Source organism: Phyllostomus discolor, chromosome 6, assembly GCF_004126475.2.
Source record: "Phyllostomus discolor isolate MPI-MPIP mPhyDis1 chromosome 6, mPhyDis1.pri.v3, whole genome shotgun sequence".
Classification (NCBI taxonomy): Eukaryota; Metazoa; Chordata; class Mammalia; order Chiroptera; family Phyllostomidae; genus Phyllostomus; species Phyllostomus discolor.
In genome coordinates, this window is record NC_040908.2 from 84476184 (window position 1) to 84493730 (window position 17547).

The window sequence follows — 17547 nt, forward strand, 5'->3', positions numbered from 1 at the left end:
AACAAGAGTAAATTAATATAAAATTCCAGCAATACAAAATGAACAAAAGATTAAAGTTGAAGACCTTAAGTGTTTTTTGCCTATCAGCCAGGTAACTAGAACTATCTTGTATATCTATACAGCTTGGTTTTTTTTTATTATTTTTATCTAAAGACATCTCTTTTTGGTAACAAGAAACTGTTGTTATTTTTGTTCTTTTTGCCCACTCTTTCTCAGTATATCCTTAAAGGTTTTAAATAGTTTCATTGGGTTGGCCAAAATGTTTATTTAGTTTTTTCCATATGATGGCTGTAGTAGTGCTTGGTTGTTTTTAACTTCATTCAAAATGATTTTGTTACATTGTATTGTGACAGCTGTCAAATCAGCATGCATTTAAAGAGAAAAACCATCAAAGTTGGTGAGTTTTTGTGCAGCCATTTTAATATTGAGGATGGAAGAAAACATGCAACATTTGTGGTATATTGTGTTTTATTATTTCAAGGAAGGTATAAACACAACTTAAATGCACAAAAAGATTTATTCAGTTTATGGAGAAGGTGCTGCAACTGATCCAACATGTCAAAAGTGGTTTGTGAAGTTTCTTGGTACTATTAACATTTTGGCCAAATAATTCTTTTCTGTGAGACCTGCTTATGCATTGGAAGATGTTTAGCAGCACTCCTGGCCTCTACCCACTAGAAACCAATAGTGGAAGATAGCTGACATACTCAAAATATCCACATCAATAAAGTTGTTGGTGAAAATGAAAAATGTGTCTTTTATTTTAGGCAAAACACTAAATAGACTTTTTGGCCAACCCAGTGTATATGGTCAAGTTGAGACTTTTTTCCAGATTTTTACTTATTTATTTTTAGAGAGAAAGGAAGGGAGGGAGAGAAGGAGAGAAACATCAGTGTGAGGGAGAACAATTGGTCAGTTGCCTCCCGTTTGACCCCTGACTGGCGACCAAGCCTGCAAACCAGGCAAGTGCCCTGACTGGTGATGGAACCTACGACCTTTGGCTTTGTGGGACAACACTCGAGCGACTAAACCACACCAGTCAGGGCAAGTTGAGATTTTTAAGAATTTCATTTTAAATTTGTAATAAAAGTTTACAACACAAGTTTTTTAAAAAGCCAGTAAGTCACAAACACCTATTAATAAAGTTCTTAAATAGTAAAACACCTTTACTTCTATTCAGCTAAGTGATTCTTCCTTAAAAAACTATAAATGAATGTTGTGTTTTTTCGAAAGATTTTACACATCTATTGTGATTGTCATGATTTTTCTCCTTATCCCATTAATAAAGTAAATTACTCTGATTGACTTTTTTCTTTTTCTTTTTTTTAAATTTTATTTTAATCAATGTTCAAGTGCAGTTTTCTGCCTTTTACTCCCATTCCAGCTGATTGACTTTTCTAATGTTGATTCAGCCTTGCATTTCTGCATTAAACCCAATTTAATTGTGTTATATATCTTTCTATAAGTTTAGATTTGGTTTCTAGCATTTTTTGAAAAATGTTTGCATCTACATTCAAGAGTGGGATTTGCTTATAGTTTCCCTTTCTTCTAATATTTCTGTCAGGTTTTGGTATCAAGGTTATACTTAAGTTGGGAAGGGTTCTCTTATTTCTTTATTCTTCATGATAGTTTATATAAAGATTTAAGTATTTCTTCCATAAATTTCTGATAGATCCCCTGGTGAGGCTCTCTGGATTTGGAGTTTTACATGTAGAAATATGGGGTTTTCATTACTATTAGTTAAATTTCTTTAATGCTTACAAGGAATTATTCAGCTTTTCTCCATAATTTATTTAATTGGACCTTATTAGTAGAAATGTTAAATGTCTTCCAGTTTCACTATTACTAAGGATGCTGCAATGAACAGATTTATACAAATATTTGGCAAATTTGTGACTCTACACTTAAAAATATTTTTATAAGATAAATTCTGAAAATAGAAATTGCTGGGTCACAAAATATAAACATTTTTAGCTGTCTTGGTCGTGACATCAGACCACCCCTTTCCCGAAGAAGCAGCATTGGAAAGAGAAGTGCTCTCCACACTCATGATTCATTGTGGGTAACAAATTACCTAAGAACCCGATGGCTTACAACCATCATAAACACTATGACCTATCCTCACAGTTTCTTTAAGATGGAAACTTGGGAGGGACTTAGTTGGATGGTTCTGACTTGGAATTTCTCATGAGATGGTCCTCAAGATGTCAGTCAGGCTGCATGATCTGAACGCTTGTCTGAAGGCCGAGGAGCCACTTCCAAGAAGACACATTCCTGTGGCTGCCAAGTTGGCACCAGTCCTTGATAGAAGTCTAGTTTCTCTTTCAGTGTGGACTCTGCACAGGCTGCGTGGGTATCAGACAGCTTGGTGGTCGGGTTCCCCATAGCAGCAATGAGAGAGAGAGTGGGGTGGAGGAGAGAGAAAGAGAGAGAGAGAGCGAGAGAGAGAGAGAGAGGGAGAGAGGGAGACAGCGCGAGAGCACAAGCATTATATATAACCTAGCTCTGGAACTCACATATCATCACTTCTGCTACATTTTATTCCTTAAAAGTAAGAAATTGTGAGTGCATTTAAAAACCATTACAGCCTCTCTATAAGCCTAGTTTAAGTGGGCTGATCTTCTTGGCATGTTCCTTTAAAAATGTTTCTAAGGAGAAGTTCTTAGCCCACTGAAGTCACCAAGACAAATGGGACCAGCTGGTGAGAGTGTGAACTGTAGCTATAAGCTTTCAAGCACCTACTGCCCTTAGTTTCCAGTGTCCTTAGTGTCCTGGCTACTATCCAGGCTTGAGATTTATGTCTTAATTATGTAAATAGAGTGATTATGCCATCAGGGGTTCTGGTAAGCTAATTACTAAACAAGAAATCAATGCCCCTGAAGTTGAGACTAATGAATCCCAAGGCTCCTAACACTGACTGTAATTGCAATAGTGAAGATCTTATTTTCACAGACCATGCGAGAAGAGCATGGAGGGAGAAGGCCCTTCTCACCATGACTGATTCCCTGAGACCCTGTCCTAACTTCCTTTTCCCATGGATGCTGGGGGCTGGAAACCATCCCTGGCTCACCTCTCCCACTGCATGGATACCTCTGCACTTTTCTAATCAGCCTGTGACTGCTCAGGCTCTGGGAAATACCCATGTAGACTATTACAGCCGGTGCCAGTGGGAGGGAGGGGCTTCAGCCAAAGCATCAGCTCAATTAGATGTGACATTTGCATTTGGAGGACTGAGGGAGGTTGAGAGGGTTTCACCGGGGTCCCTTTCTCCCCAACTGTCTACTTTTCATGACATGTCTGATTGCCCTGACAATGGACAAGACTGAACAGAGAGGTCTCCTGACCCTAAAGGCCCCTGGAGGCGCAAGAATGCTTACTCTCCTTATTGTCCACCCTTCACCCTCCTCCACTCCCACGTCACAGGGCTCAGGGCTCTGGCTCTCTTGCTTTATGTGGCTATTTTCCCTTTAATTTCAAAATGCCTGGTCTTGCCCTCCACTTTTATCCAGTGTTGCTACAAGAAATAGCCATGTGCAATCTGGTTCCACGATTATTAAAAAATACTTTTGAGAACTATTTCTGGGTACATCTGCAACAATGTGATGATGGGGATAAGTCTGGTGTCCCAGGATTGTGGCCAAGGTCAAAACCAAAGCAGTGGACAAGAGGCACCAAGGAGCCCCTCATTCTAAAGAGAGCTGCCCAGGAGCAGAGCCAATGCATCCTGGCAACATGACCATGTGGTTTCAAAACCACAGGTTGCAGAATTAGCCTGCCACCTTCAACCCACACCCCATCCCAACCCCTGTTCCCCTACTTTTGTTAATAGGAGAGGACTGGGGGATGTGCAGAGACAGCACCACAGCTGCCCACCTTACAGTGTTAGAGGTACGAGGCAATTCCTTTTTCTCATCATGGGAAGACATATGTGATCCCATTGGAGAACACAGAGGAAGTCCATAGCCTTTCTTGTAGTTCCACCAAAAGGAGCATGGAACGAGGAGGGTCAGGAGCTGTGGGCTGTTCAGACAGTTACCACAAACAGTGGGGAGAGCTTCTATCCACAGAAGGTTGGGGGTCATAGCCCAGATTGAAGGGGGACTTTGCCACCTCTTCTCTGAGTGGGTCCTCATATGAGGGGAGACCAGGTTGAGTTGAGCACTGCTCCAACACCAAACCCCATCTTCCACATGGAGACTGCCACTTCAGCAGGGTCCACTAGTGTCATGTGGGACCAGACGGAATCAGGCCAAGATCGGGGATGCCTCCTCAGCACCATGGGCCTTCAGCCATGCTGAGATGCCTCTTGCCTCCCCATTCCTCCTTCCTTCCCCAAAGTCTGGAAAGCTAGACTCAGAAGAGGAAGGAGAAGGAGGAGCATAAGTGAAAGAAGAGACCGTGCTGCCCCTTCCACCTCCAGTCCCTAGAGCCATAATCCTCCTGAGCCTTTGGGGAAGGAAGAATTTTGAATCAGATACAAATTTGGAGTTTTAAGTTGACTGGACTGAGATTTTTAATAACTGAAAGTGACAGGAACATTCACTTTCTGCCCAAAATGTCATTAAGTGATGGGGAAAGGGATTCAACAGAACACAGCAGAAAGCAGTGACTGGAAAAAATTAACTTTTATGTTTATACCCCACTGAGCTGAGACTCTTCAATAACCCAGTGCACATCATTCCAGTCAATGCTCCCTAAATAAAGCCCCATGGATGGACCTCTCAAAAGTCTTTGCAAGTCTATCCAGGACATGAGGAAATGAGTATGCTCACACACTATGGGAGGAGAGGTAAATTGGGAAGGCCTTTGGAGGGAGCAATTTGGCAATATACACAAAGCCTTAAAAAGTCCATGCCATTGACCCAGCAGTTTTCTTCTTAGGAATACAGTTATTTATTTTTCAATAGATTTTTATGGAGCACCAATTATGGGCTGGGCACTGTTCCAGGTATGTTAACCAAGGCAGACATGATTCTTATCCCTCTGGACATTACAACTTGATTTAGGATGGAGACAGGGAAGCAGAATACTACACTGCAGCCGGATTCCTGCTGTAGCAGGATGAAGGGTGGGCAGCAGTGGCCACCCTAAGATGGACAGCTAAGCCCATCTGTGGTGAAAATAGTGATAGTGGGGTGTCAGGGGAGGTTCATCTGAGACAATGATGTGTGAAAGATGAGTAGGGATTAGCTAGGCATGAGACAGTAGGTTGAGGAAGAATGTTCCAGGCAGTGAGAAGAGTGTGTACAAAAAAACAAGGGCAGAGAGAGCATGGTGTGCTCAAGGAACCCAAAGAAGTTCATTTTGGCCAGAGAGGCATGAGTGAGAAGATGGTAAGAGGGCAGGCAAGACAGGGGAGGCAAGGGGCCCTAAGGAAATAATTCAGGATACAAAGACCAAAGTATCACTGATAAGTATGATATCTGGGGTTTGGAGACCACTTAGATATCAAACAACAGGTTTTCAGTGGCACCAATAAAATAGAACACTGCATGGCTATGAATGATGCTGTTGAAGAATATTTATTGACACAAAGAGATGTTCAATGTTATATTATCAAATAAAAATCAGGATATAAAATAGTATGTAAAGTATGGTATTATTTTTATTTAAAAATTTATACAAAGATCCTGGAAAAATATATGCCAATAAGTTAAAAATACTTTTCTGTGGGTGCCAGAGTTGCAGGTGAATTTTATCCTTTGCTTTTTGCTCAGCTGTAGTTTCTACTATTGTTTATCTATGTACTGGATAGTAAAGAAGTGAAAATTATAAAACATAAAATCTCTGAAATGTAAGTTTAAACAATTTAGTACCAGGAAAATCTTGGTTAAATAGAAACTTGGTCAAACAGGAAGAAATTATTCAAAATTGAGAAAGGGAAGTCAGTATAAATGCTACTGACATAGAATATCAATTTTAATGTGTCTGGGCTTCAGCAAACTCTGCATGCTCATTCAGACTGTCCATTGTGCAAAGGTAAGAGTGGCTGGCCCCTGGCAGCACCAGCTTCTCATGGATGTCTCCAGTTCTGGTGCTTGTATAATAAAGCTGTGTTCCCTAGTTTCATCTCAGATATTTCTTTTTATTTTTAAATAGTTTTACTGGAGTATAATTCCTATACAAAAACACGGCAGATATTGTACTTAATGCATATAAGTTGATGAGTTTGGACATAGAGGGACCCAAAAACCCAGAATTATCTCCTAGAGGGTGGGCCACTTGTAGTACAGGCTTCCCTCACTATATGAGTGTTCTAGAAACCCATCTGTATCAGTGTACCATTTGGCATTGTTGTGAGAGGCTGCATGTGGCCTCAGTGAATTATTTTTGAAGACTCTTTCAACATGTTCAGCCACTTCATGATGGATGATTTATGAACACACTTTCCTACACCACACTGAGTGTTCAGCAATTTTTGACCAAAAATAGTTTTTGACCCCCATGCCTCATCCTCCCTATTCACCAGATCTCACCCTGAGCAACTCTTTTTTGTTTCCCTGAATGAAAAAGTCCTCAAAGGGAAATGTCTTGCCCACATGAAAGAGATGAAGCAAAAAAAACGGCAGAAGCACTGAAAGGCATCAAAATCAATGAGTTCAAAAACTATTTTCAGCAGTGGAGAAAACGTCTTGATAGGTGTATTACATCAAATGGAGAGTACTTTGAAACTGACTGAAGTTTAAACATGTAAGAATAAAGAAACAATTTTTATAAATAAATTCTGGCTTTTGGGGTATCCTGCCTCATATGCATATACCCGTAAAACTGTCAAGGTAATAGACATAGTCATCAGCTCCAGAAGTTTTCTTGTGCCTCTTTGTGGTTTATTGTGTGTGTGTTAATGGCACTTAACAAGAAATCTACTCTCTTATCAAAATTTTAAGTGCACAATGCAGTATTGCGATTTATAGGCACTATGTTGTATAGAAGAGCTCTAGAACTTAGTCATCTTGCATAACTGAGATGTCATACCCATTGAAAAATTTGTGAGCAGATAAGCTTAGAGCCTGACACTAAAGTTCATTCAAGGCCATATGAATTCCAGTGGTTCACACAACTTTGTCTAGGAAACAGTCAGCTTTTGCTAGTCCTACTAGGGCGGCCCGCTTTGGGACTTGTACACACATCTAGCATTATAAATATATGCCAATGTCTTATGGAGGCTTGTAGTGTTGAGGGCAGAGTGGCTTGATGTACTTTCTTCTCTTTGATGGTAATCCTTATGTTAGTGATTACGTTTCCTTTTTGCCCTGGATGTGTGTAATAAGAAACTCTTTGATGCTCATATATTAGGGTTGAAGCAGAGTTATTCAGAGTCAACACTTTGAGTTCAGTCTGATCCTTGGATATGGTGCTTCACTAGCCCCTTTGTCTAAAGCACACCAATCTCCCCTCTGTCCTTTTAAAGAAGCACGTTGTCCTCTTTTGCACCCCTGTGTTCATGCATGTCCTCTCACCAAGAATTCTTTCTCTGAACTGCTTTTGGTCTACTGACTTGCCACTGTGCAGTGCTGAGTCCTCCCCTGTGTCAAGGCCTCCCCAGGGTACAACTTACATGTATCTGGCCTGTATGTGTTTCAAGAAAAGAGCATGGATGGACTTGGTCACTGGAGGCCCTGATATCCAATTGTTACCTCATGATTCAATAGTCAAGTGATCCTGGGGACTTTACTTAGCCTTTAAGAAATTCATTGTTTTTTTATTTAGATGTTGTGAACATTACAAAATACTATAATGTAAGTTACTTAAATTACCAAACATATGTGTATTCAACAAGCATTTATTAAGCACCAACCATGCAATCAACATTAAACTGGATGTTGTAGTAATGCTAGTTTTGTTACAGCACTCAATACTTGATAGTAGCTCTAGGGAATTTAGCAAACTTTGTGCTTCTTATGTTTCACCTATGAATGTCTTGTTAATTCCTTTGTATTACCAAATATTTATTAAATTTCTACTGTGAACCTTATGGGGATAAAATGGAGACAATGACCTGCCCTCCGTGGTTGCATTGACCCAAAAGGGAACTTTTGAAGGCTTTAAGCAAGGCAGTTATTTGATGACATTTGAGTCTTTAAAAATATTTTTCCCCAATTAGTTGAAACTTTATTCCCTCTTTGGCCTGGCCAAGTCCTCCCATTCTTTATTTTGAAAATTTGGTGTGACTTCCTTGAGAGATATTTCCTTGACCTCCAGGTCTGGGCCTTGTCCCTTCCCTTGTGCCCTCTTCATATCCCATGCAGCTCTCAGCACACTGGGCTGCAGTTGCCCCATTACTTGTCTGTGTGCCCCCGGACTATGAGCTCCATGCCCATCTTTCCATATTTGCACACCAGTGTCCAGCCAGAGACAGAGCTGGTGCTCAGTAAGCATTTGTGAAAAATGGCGACTCCGGCAAGAGCACTTTCAGGGAAGAAGTGGGAACAGAGCCAGACCACAGGAAGATGAAGCAAGAATGAGAGGTGAGTCCTGGAGACAGAGAGAAGAGATATATCTTCAACAATCTTACTTGAGAAGAGTATGGCTGACAAGGGCAATAGCTAGAAGAGGATGCAGGTGAGACTGAGTGTTCATTTTGTAAGATGGGAGAGACTTAAACATATTTAAATGTTGAAGGGAAATATCTAGGAGAAAGGAGATTAAGGAGCCTATATTAGTCAAGTGTGGTTGCAATAATGTTGCATAAGAAGCAACCCCCAATTTCAGTGGCTTACAGTAAGAACATACATTTATTTGAGTCAGTCATGTGTCTGGAGGTTGGCTGTGCAACATGTTGCAGGTCTGCATACCTCAGTCCGCTCTGCATGCCTTTCATCCTCCTTGGGCCCGTGAGCTAGCTGTAGCATTTTCCCCTTGTAGTGTTGGCACAGGCTGAAGGTACATGTAAGGTCTCTTAAGGCCTTGGCTCAGAACAGGCACATTGTCACTTGTACCCACATTTCATTATCTAAAACAAGTCACATGGCGATCTCAATTTTAACATTGGTAGGTCAGGGAAAATATACTCTGCCCACAGAGACCCGTGGCAAAGATGGGGAGCAAGAAAGAGTTGTGAGCTAACAATAGAGAAGTATGCACCTGTGCACATGCACGCTGGTGCACATACACACGGAATATGGAAATAACTGATGAGGTGCGTAACTTGAAAATTGAGAATGGCAAAGGAATAAAGTATTGGCAATGGAATAGTGCAAATGATAAATCATGGAATCCAGGCTAGACAGGGAAGAATGGAAAGGAAGTGGAGGCTGATAGGTGAGTGAGTACAGGGAACAAGAGGTGCTGATGAGGCCGGAGATGAAATGAGGCACAAGCAGCTCAGTAAGAGATGGTAAGATAAGAGGTCAAAGTCAGTCCTTTGAAATTAAAATCTGTGCTGTAGAGAAATTGAACCTGCTGGCCAGACTCAGGCCATGGCCAGGAGTGGCTGAAGTTGAGAGGAGGTGATGGTGAGTAAAGCTAAGGTGGTGGAAGCACTGGGGGACCCAGGGCTTGGATGGGCAGTTTGTGCAAATAACAAGGTCACCCAGTGTTATAGCAGAGTGGAACAGCAGGGTGAGGATGAATGCCATGGGTACCTGGAGAAGGCAGGGACCAGGAGAGAGAAGGACATGAGCCTCAGTGAGGTGGGGCCTTGCATGGAATTAGAGGCAAACTTCCTGAAAGCAGTATAATGGAGCATGGAGAAAGTCACCTCTCACTTCTGAGAGATATTTCTGGGTTGTGGAAGAAAGAGCAATTCCTAGTTGAGAAGCCTGGAGGGAAAGCAACAATTCTGGGGAAGAGCCAACCAAGTTTCAGTTAGCTAGATAGAGAAGAGCTATTTAGTTGAAGAGTCTGAGGGAAAGGAAAGTTTGTTTACTAAAGAGTTGGTTCTACAACAAACCACCGTATCTCTCATTGCAGTGGAGGGAGCCCAGGCAAGGGGAGAGGAGAGATATGCCAGATAAGTCACAGGGTGTGAGGCATGCTGGGCCCCTTGGGGAAAGCAGGTGCCAGTTGTTTCTGAAAAGAGGGAATGTACAGTCAGGAGAGTTAGTTGCTAAGACTCTCACCATGTGGGGAAAACAATAGATGTCCTTGGAAGATGAGGCCATCCTAACTCACTAGAAAACTACAAAGCCCTTCAGAAATGCTTAATAAAAAGAATTATGTCTGAAGAAAATACTGGCTCCGTGAGCTGCCCTCTCCTCTGTTGGAAAGGGCTACAGCTCTTATTTTCTGGTCCAGGTCAGGGAACAGGTCGGTAGCTGGCTATGCCACAATAATCTGACCCCCATTGCTTCCAAAGCTTGGGAATTACCTGCCCAGAAATTTCAAAACCTTTGGTTCTGAATTTTGGTTTCTTATTGACATTTATGGGACTTACCTTGATAACAAAATAACACATACTATTCACCAGGTCATCTTTTCTAATTAAGATGATAATTAACTTCCATGTTCTACCAAGTATTTATTAGCACCTCTGTGAGAAAGAACTTAATGAAAAAATCCAGAAATGTAATCACATTAACAAGGGGTGCCCCTGGGGAGGATTTGAAATATCTAACAAGAGAGTGGAGCATTCATGGTAAACGCAGAACCAGTACTGACTGTCACAGATTCCAGGGCACTTGAAGAGACTGCGAACTACTGGGGAGACTGGGCACTTTTCCCTGGCAGGTCATAGAAACAGAAAGTTAGTGTGTACAACAGTGTGGGCAATAGGCATTGACAGAACAATGGTGTGCAACAACAATGTTCACTGCTACTAAGGTTTATCAGATAATTTCTGTGTATAAAGCATCATACCAGGAACTCTACAAACACAATGCCAATTCATACTTACCAAAACCTTTGGGATGAAGGTATTACACTCAGCTACATCTTACTGACAAGGAATTTGAGGCTCAAAGAGGTGCAGTAACTTGCCTAAGGTCATATGGCTACTAAGTAGCAAAGTGTGGCTTGAATCCTGATTGAGAAGAGACAGGTTCCTCCATGTGGCAGGAGACTGATGCAAAGTAGGGAGGTTCTGGCCACAATGGTGCCTGCTGCTAAGATTGTGCAGCTGACACAAAAATGGCTTGGACCAAGGGCAGCAAATACATGGCATACATACTGACAGTTACTCCTGCTGGTTGTCGCCATGCCAGACATCTCTAATTTACCATGACACTCTCTCCAGCTGGGCACAGATGTAGCCTCATACTACTCACCACAGCACTCCAGGCTACCCCTGAGTTGATCAGAACTGACACGTGAAATGAAATGCCTTTGCCACCCTGGTGTAGGTGTTGCATGAACATACAAATGACAAAGAACTGGGATTGGAGTTTGAGGGACCCAGCTTTGAATCCTCATACTCCCTCTTCAACAATCCCTAAGCCCATTTCACCAGCTGTGATATCTGAAGCATTCTGAGAATTAAGTTAAATGTCAGAGTGCAAACCACAGTGCTAATAGTAGAGCAAGTCCTGGGCAATTGTTTGTGTCCTTCTTTCATAAAGTGATCAACATGTTTAGACTTGGGTCAGGGGCAAGAGTAGGTTTCTCAATGTCTTAGAAACAACGTCATGGTGGAGAAAAGCAAGGACAAAAGAGCCTGGATCCCAGGCAAAGCATGAAGAGTTTCAAGGTACAGGGGTCAGGACCTGCAGTGATGAGAGTGACTGGCATTGAAAAGCAGTCCTGCCAGGTTTGGAGGGCAGCCCCATACAAGAGAGGCCAGGAAGCCACTTCTGGCAGCAATTAAGAATCCCTGGATCAGGCCCAATCTGGATTCAAATCCAAACCTATACCAGCCAAGGTTATCCAGCCAATGTAACCTGAGGTGAGGCTTTAGTAGCTCAGAAATGAAGAACATGTAGTAGACAAACAGAATGTGTTTTTGCTTGTCCATTTCATTATTTTCCATTTAGGCTGTGTTGGGTTTTGTTTTCTTTGAGTTTTCTAAAGTTGAAAAATACCAATTTGTTCTGTATTGATCTGATGGTAGGGGGGCTGTCCATACCAAAAAGGAGGTGGGAGTTCAGAGTGGCCTAGATGCCATGAGTCTTGAGGGCAATGACCATCTTGGGGGAGAATGGAGAAGAGCCACAGAGCTGGAGGGACAGTTCAGGGGTGTGGAAGGAAGGTGACCAGGGAAGGAGTCAGCAGGAGCTACAAGGTCTCCTCCTGCCTTTGGTTTCAGTCTCCTGTTAGATTTAAGTAGACCATTTCATGTATCTCTTGAGTTCTAGTGTCCTGTTATCCCATTTACCCTTTCTAGGTCTTGACCTTGAGTTGATGGAGGTGCAGGAGGTTTAGGAAGAGCCCCTAGTGATAGAGGTTAGTAAGGCAGGGGTCTCAGCTTAGAACACCATGTCTGGGAAGCAGGGTAGAGCCTGGGTCTTAGAGCAAAGGAAGGAAACCACTGTCCAGAACTAGGTCCAAGTTCAGGGTGGATGTATTAGGGTCTTCTGATGGAAAGGATTGGAGGTTTTCTTGGATCACCTCAAGTCACTATAGGCATGTATTTTTGGTGAGTGAACAAGTATTATAAGGAAGAACATGGAAATAAAGCAGTTAGAAGTCTCAAACACATAGGTCTCATTGGTACCAAGTAAAGTTTAACAACCAGGCCCTGAAGAAGAATTGAAGTTTCACTGGATTTTGTGGACATCAAGTCTGGAAGACTGGACCAAACCCAAGTAGCTCTAGTGATCAGGACAGACTGTCACCCTCATCAGTTCTCATTTCACTGAAGTGTTTTCTGCTCTACACATCTGCTTCTTTGTGTATATTTACTTCTCAGGCGGTGGACCAACCCCCTCACTCTACTCATGCCTTTGGCTTACTTAGTTTACTCATAAATGTCACTTATGTATGGTTGCTCATGGTCCCTGCCTCCCTCTGTCTCTCCTTTCATCAGTTTCTGCTCCTGATGCCAACTGAAATATTCTCTCTAAAGAATCTCATAGTTCAAATTCCTAACAGAGAAAATCTAATTGGTCCAGCTCATCATAATCATCTCTGTTGAGAAAGAATTTGTAAGTCAGATGACCTAATAGATTGCCTGCCCTGGGTTATCCAACTATGAGAGAGTTTCCCATTAAAGGTAGCCCATGACTGCAACTGTGCACCTGCTCTGCAGCCTCTCTCTGTCTAGATTGAAAGCTCCCAAAAGGCAAGGCCTGGACATGGAGACTTTGTTACTCCCTCCTGTACCCATCACGGATGTTCCTGAGGACTATGTGAGAGATGAGTCTACCGGCCTCAGAGGTCAAGCACATTACTAACAAGAGTCAATGCCAGTTATGTAGCACTTCCTATGGCCAGGCATTCTTTCTCAATGCATTCCCATAGACAGGATCACATATAATCCTCACAAGAACTTTGAAAAATAAATTGCTATATCCATTTTACAGATGAGGAAACTAAGACTTAGTTAAGCACCTGTTCAAGGTCACAAAGTCAAGCAATCACATACGACTTTTGGAGCCCTTCATGGTTTTGGCCATCGCAGCACATACCCCTGCAGCAACTATGTGATTGCACTGGGGGAGGGGGAGTCAGGTAGGAAAGCCAGTCTCCTGACCCTGTGGGAAGGCCAGGAATGTGGACAAGAAAGTTTCTGCTCCTGGACTTTTGTGTTCTTCTCCTGTAGCCCAAGCTGACCACAAACTCAGTCAGGGCTGGATGACTGGTGGGGTGGCTCCTTTCTGTACTGTCTTTGAGGAGGAGAAGTTTTGCTCAGAGCAAGGGTATGTCAAAATACAAAGAGGGACCAGTTATGTCTGGTCTCATCACCCTTCTCCTCCTCTTCCTCCTCCTTCTCTCTCTCTCTCTCTCTTTCTCTCTTTCTTTCTTTCTTTCTCTCTTTCTTTCTTTCTTTCTTTCTTTCTTTCTTTCTTTCTTTCTTTCTTTCTTTCTTTCTTTCCTTCCTTCCTTCCTTCCTTCCTTCCTTCCTTCCTTCCTTCCTTCCTTCCGCTTCTGCCTCTTCCTGTATCTTGGTGCCCTAGTGTCAAGATGTCTAACAACACCCAGCTAGTCTCTCAAAAGCCTTGAGATAGTTGGGCCCACCCAACTGGACACAATCTGTCCAGGTTCTGGACATCAGGACCTCTCTCTTCCCCTGCCCACAACTCTCCCCATCCCTCTCCCCAGCAAAACTTCTACAGTCCCAGAGCCTCTCAGCTAGGAAACTGGAAATCAATCAGAATAAACCAACTCACACTAAGTTGTATATAAACCAAATAGATTAGTAATTGGGGAGATTTCTTTTAGTAAACATTTTTTGAAAGTCTACCCTGTGATGGGGTCAATACTAGGGGTTGGAGAAGGGGAAAGTGAGCCAGGTGATATCAACTTTTTAGTCAAAAAGTCAGATAAGAATACAAATAATGAGGCCATGAATGTCACAAAGAGGTGCATGACTTTATGAATACTGGACAGGGGCATTATGTCTGGGCCAGGTGTAGGAGGTCAGGAAAGGACTAAGGAACACAACGGTTTGAGGTGGGTTTTAAAAGACTGGTGGGGATCAGACATATAGAGGTGTGGGGGGCCGTGGTCAGGCATTTTAGACAAAGGGAGCAATATGGGCATAACCCTGGAGGAGGGCCTGCAACATGTATCCAGAGTACAACAGGCCATTCCAATGTGTGACAGAAATGCTTCTGTGAAATTAGGGAGAGAAAGGGGTTTCTTTAAATCCCAGTGCTCAGTTTGTTCCTGCAGTGGAAGGACCTAGGTCCTTCTCCAATTTCTTTTCCTCCCTCTTCCTATGGTTCTGTACCCAATTCAGTCCCTCTCTCACTGGAAGAAGGGGCTGGGTGTGGCTTTGTCTTTCTCCAGTTGTATCTAAGGGCTCCTAGCAACCCAAATTGCACCTGACTCCCCAAACCTGTGGGCAGAGCCACCTGTCCTAAGATCTGTTGAAGCCCAGCTGACAGATTTGAAGGCCCTCTGTGGGGCCTCAAAGCAGCACCCCAATCTTTTCCAGTGGCTCCTCTCCTCCTTTCAAGTTGACCCCCAAATACTTGGTTTTTATAACTATAATAATAGTTCTCCCTCTGGATAACTTGCCCACTATCTATGCCTAATTACCATGTGGAACAATGAGGATGTGCATAGCACTAAATGTGTCAGATTCACTTTGCTCAAAGTTTCCTGTCATTACAACACCAAACTTGATTTACATACATTGAGTTTTTAACTTCTCTGGCCTTGGCTCCATGTATGTAAAATGAGGGGTGTGGATTAAATTAGTGCTTCCCCACCTGGCTGGTGCTCAGAACCACTGCTTGGCTTTTAGAAATAGAGAATTCTATCTCCTGCCCCTGATATTCTGATCTAGTAGATCTGATTTTAGGCTCCCAATTCTGCATTTTTTTCTTAGTTTCCAAGGTGTTAACATTGCATCCAAGGCAAGGACTGGCATTTGGGAGACACTGGAGTAGATCTTCTCTGGGACCCTTCCCCAAACCCATTTATTCATTCATTGTTTCATTCACTGCAGAAGGGATGCTAGCAGAGATGATGAGGCTGGGAGAGGAAAGAGACAGATGTGGCAGACATTTAATCCATTTTAACAAGATTGGAATTTATCTCAAAAGCAACAGAAAGACTTTGGAGGGTTTTAAGTAGGGGAGACACCATCAGATTTTATATTAGAAACATTCTTGTACAGTGTGGAAGCTGGACTGGAGGTGGGAGAAGAGGGAAAGGCTCACTAATCTGCCTGAGATACTGATGGTGACCTGGATTGGAGTAGGGGTGGTGAGCATGAGGAATAGAATGGGCAGGACTGGATGATTTTTTTTTTCCTTTGGTTCTGGATATAGTGGATTATTGTTGTTTCCCCTCACTGTGTGGTTCTTTCTTGGTCGGTTCAGTGAGAGGCAGATACCCCAAACTTCTACTCAAGCACTGGTGAGTCAGAGAAGCAGGGACGGCAGTGCATCCATTCTAGAGGCAGCACAAGCAGCCACAATGTTCAGTTTCCAGAAATAGTGCAACAGAGGTCCAGGAGGATGCCAGAGTCTGGTGCCAGCAGTGGTGGCCGCGCCACTGGGGCCCTGTGTTTGCCTGCAGTAATGAAGTTTTCGCTGGACTGCTGCATGGGCTTCCTTTGGTTGAAGTCCTCACAGCATCTAGCGCTTTGCCCCTGCCTGTTTACCACCCTGGTTCTCTAATCTCCCCCATGATTCTGTAAACTACTCTCTGAACTACTCTCAATGAGTTGCTTCTCTGCTCACACTGCCTGAATTGTTTCTTACATCCATGATTCCTCACTGATACTCAGTGTTGGAGGCAACAAGGCTGTGAGCAGCGGGGAACAGTCCTCACCTATAGGGAACACGTGCAGACAAATAGGTTGTGAGGAAAACACTCCCAGATGCTGCTGGTTGGCTTATGAGCTCAGCTCCTGATTTGCTTACTGCTCCCCCACCCACATAAAAAAAAGCTTAATTTGAGCATTTCTTCGTCATTGAGAGCTTTTTCTGACCTGCACAAGTCCATTCAAACCTGAGTGGTTGCATGGTCCTGCATTGGCAGACTATCGGAAAAATCCCAGTTCCATTGCTTGTTTCCATCTTCTGGAAGAGGAAGTCCTTTAATAGTCTTCCTAGTGCTCTCCCAAATTAATGATATTCTCGACATTCCTGGGCTATTGGAAGTAAATGAGACTTAGTAAGAGAGTGCTTTATTACCTATAGAAAGGGCTGAAAAAATCTTAGGCCATACATACAGATTGTACAAGCGGGGGGACCCACAAAACCCAAAATTTATTTATAAAAAGTTATGTATTTATTCTTACATGTTTAAACTTCAGTCACCTTCAAAGTATTCTCCATATGATGCAATACATCTATTGAGACATTTTCTCCACTACTCAAAGCAGCTTTTGAACTCATCAATTTTGATGCCTTTCAGTGCTGCTGTGTTTCTGCTGTTTTTTTGTTTGACCTCTTCCACATGGACAAAATGTTTCCCTTTCAAGACATTTTCCATCTGGGGAAACAAAAAAAAAGTCACTCAGGGCAAGACTGGGTGAATAGGGAAGGTGGGGCATGGGAGTCAAAAAAAAAAGGTTTTTTTTTTGGTCAAAAACTGCTAAACACTCAGTATGGTGTGGACAGGTGTGCCCATAAATCACCCATCACAAAATGGGCAAATGCACTGAAAGAGTCTTCAAAAATAATTCACTGAGGCCAAACACAGCCTCTCACAACAGCAGCAGCTGCTACACTGGTACAAATGGGTTCCTGGAACACCCAGTGGGGGAAGTGGGTACTACAAGAGGCCCACCCTCCAGAAGATCATGCCAGTTTTGGGGGGTTCCCACTTGTACTTCCCTAAATACAACTCCAGAAGTTATATATAAATCTATTGTTTTCTAAATTCAATCACTTTTCCACCTGCTTACCTAATAATTTCCAAGATGTTTTATTTTGTTTTTACATATGTCGCAACTACAGTGGCCACTGAAACCAAGGCTTATATATTTTTTGTTGTAATAAAATACACATAATTTACCACCTTAACCCTTTCTCAGTGTACAGTTAAGTGGCATTA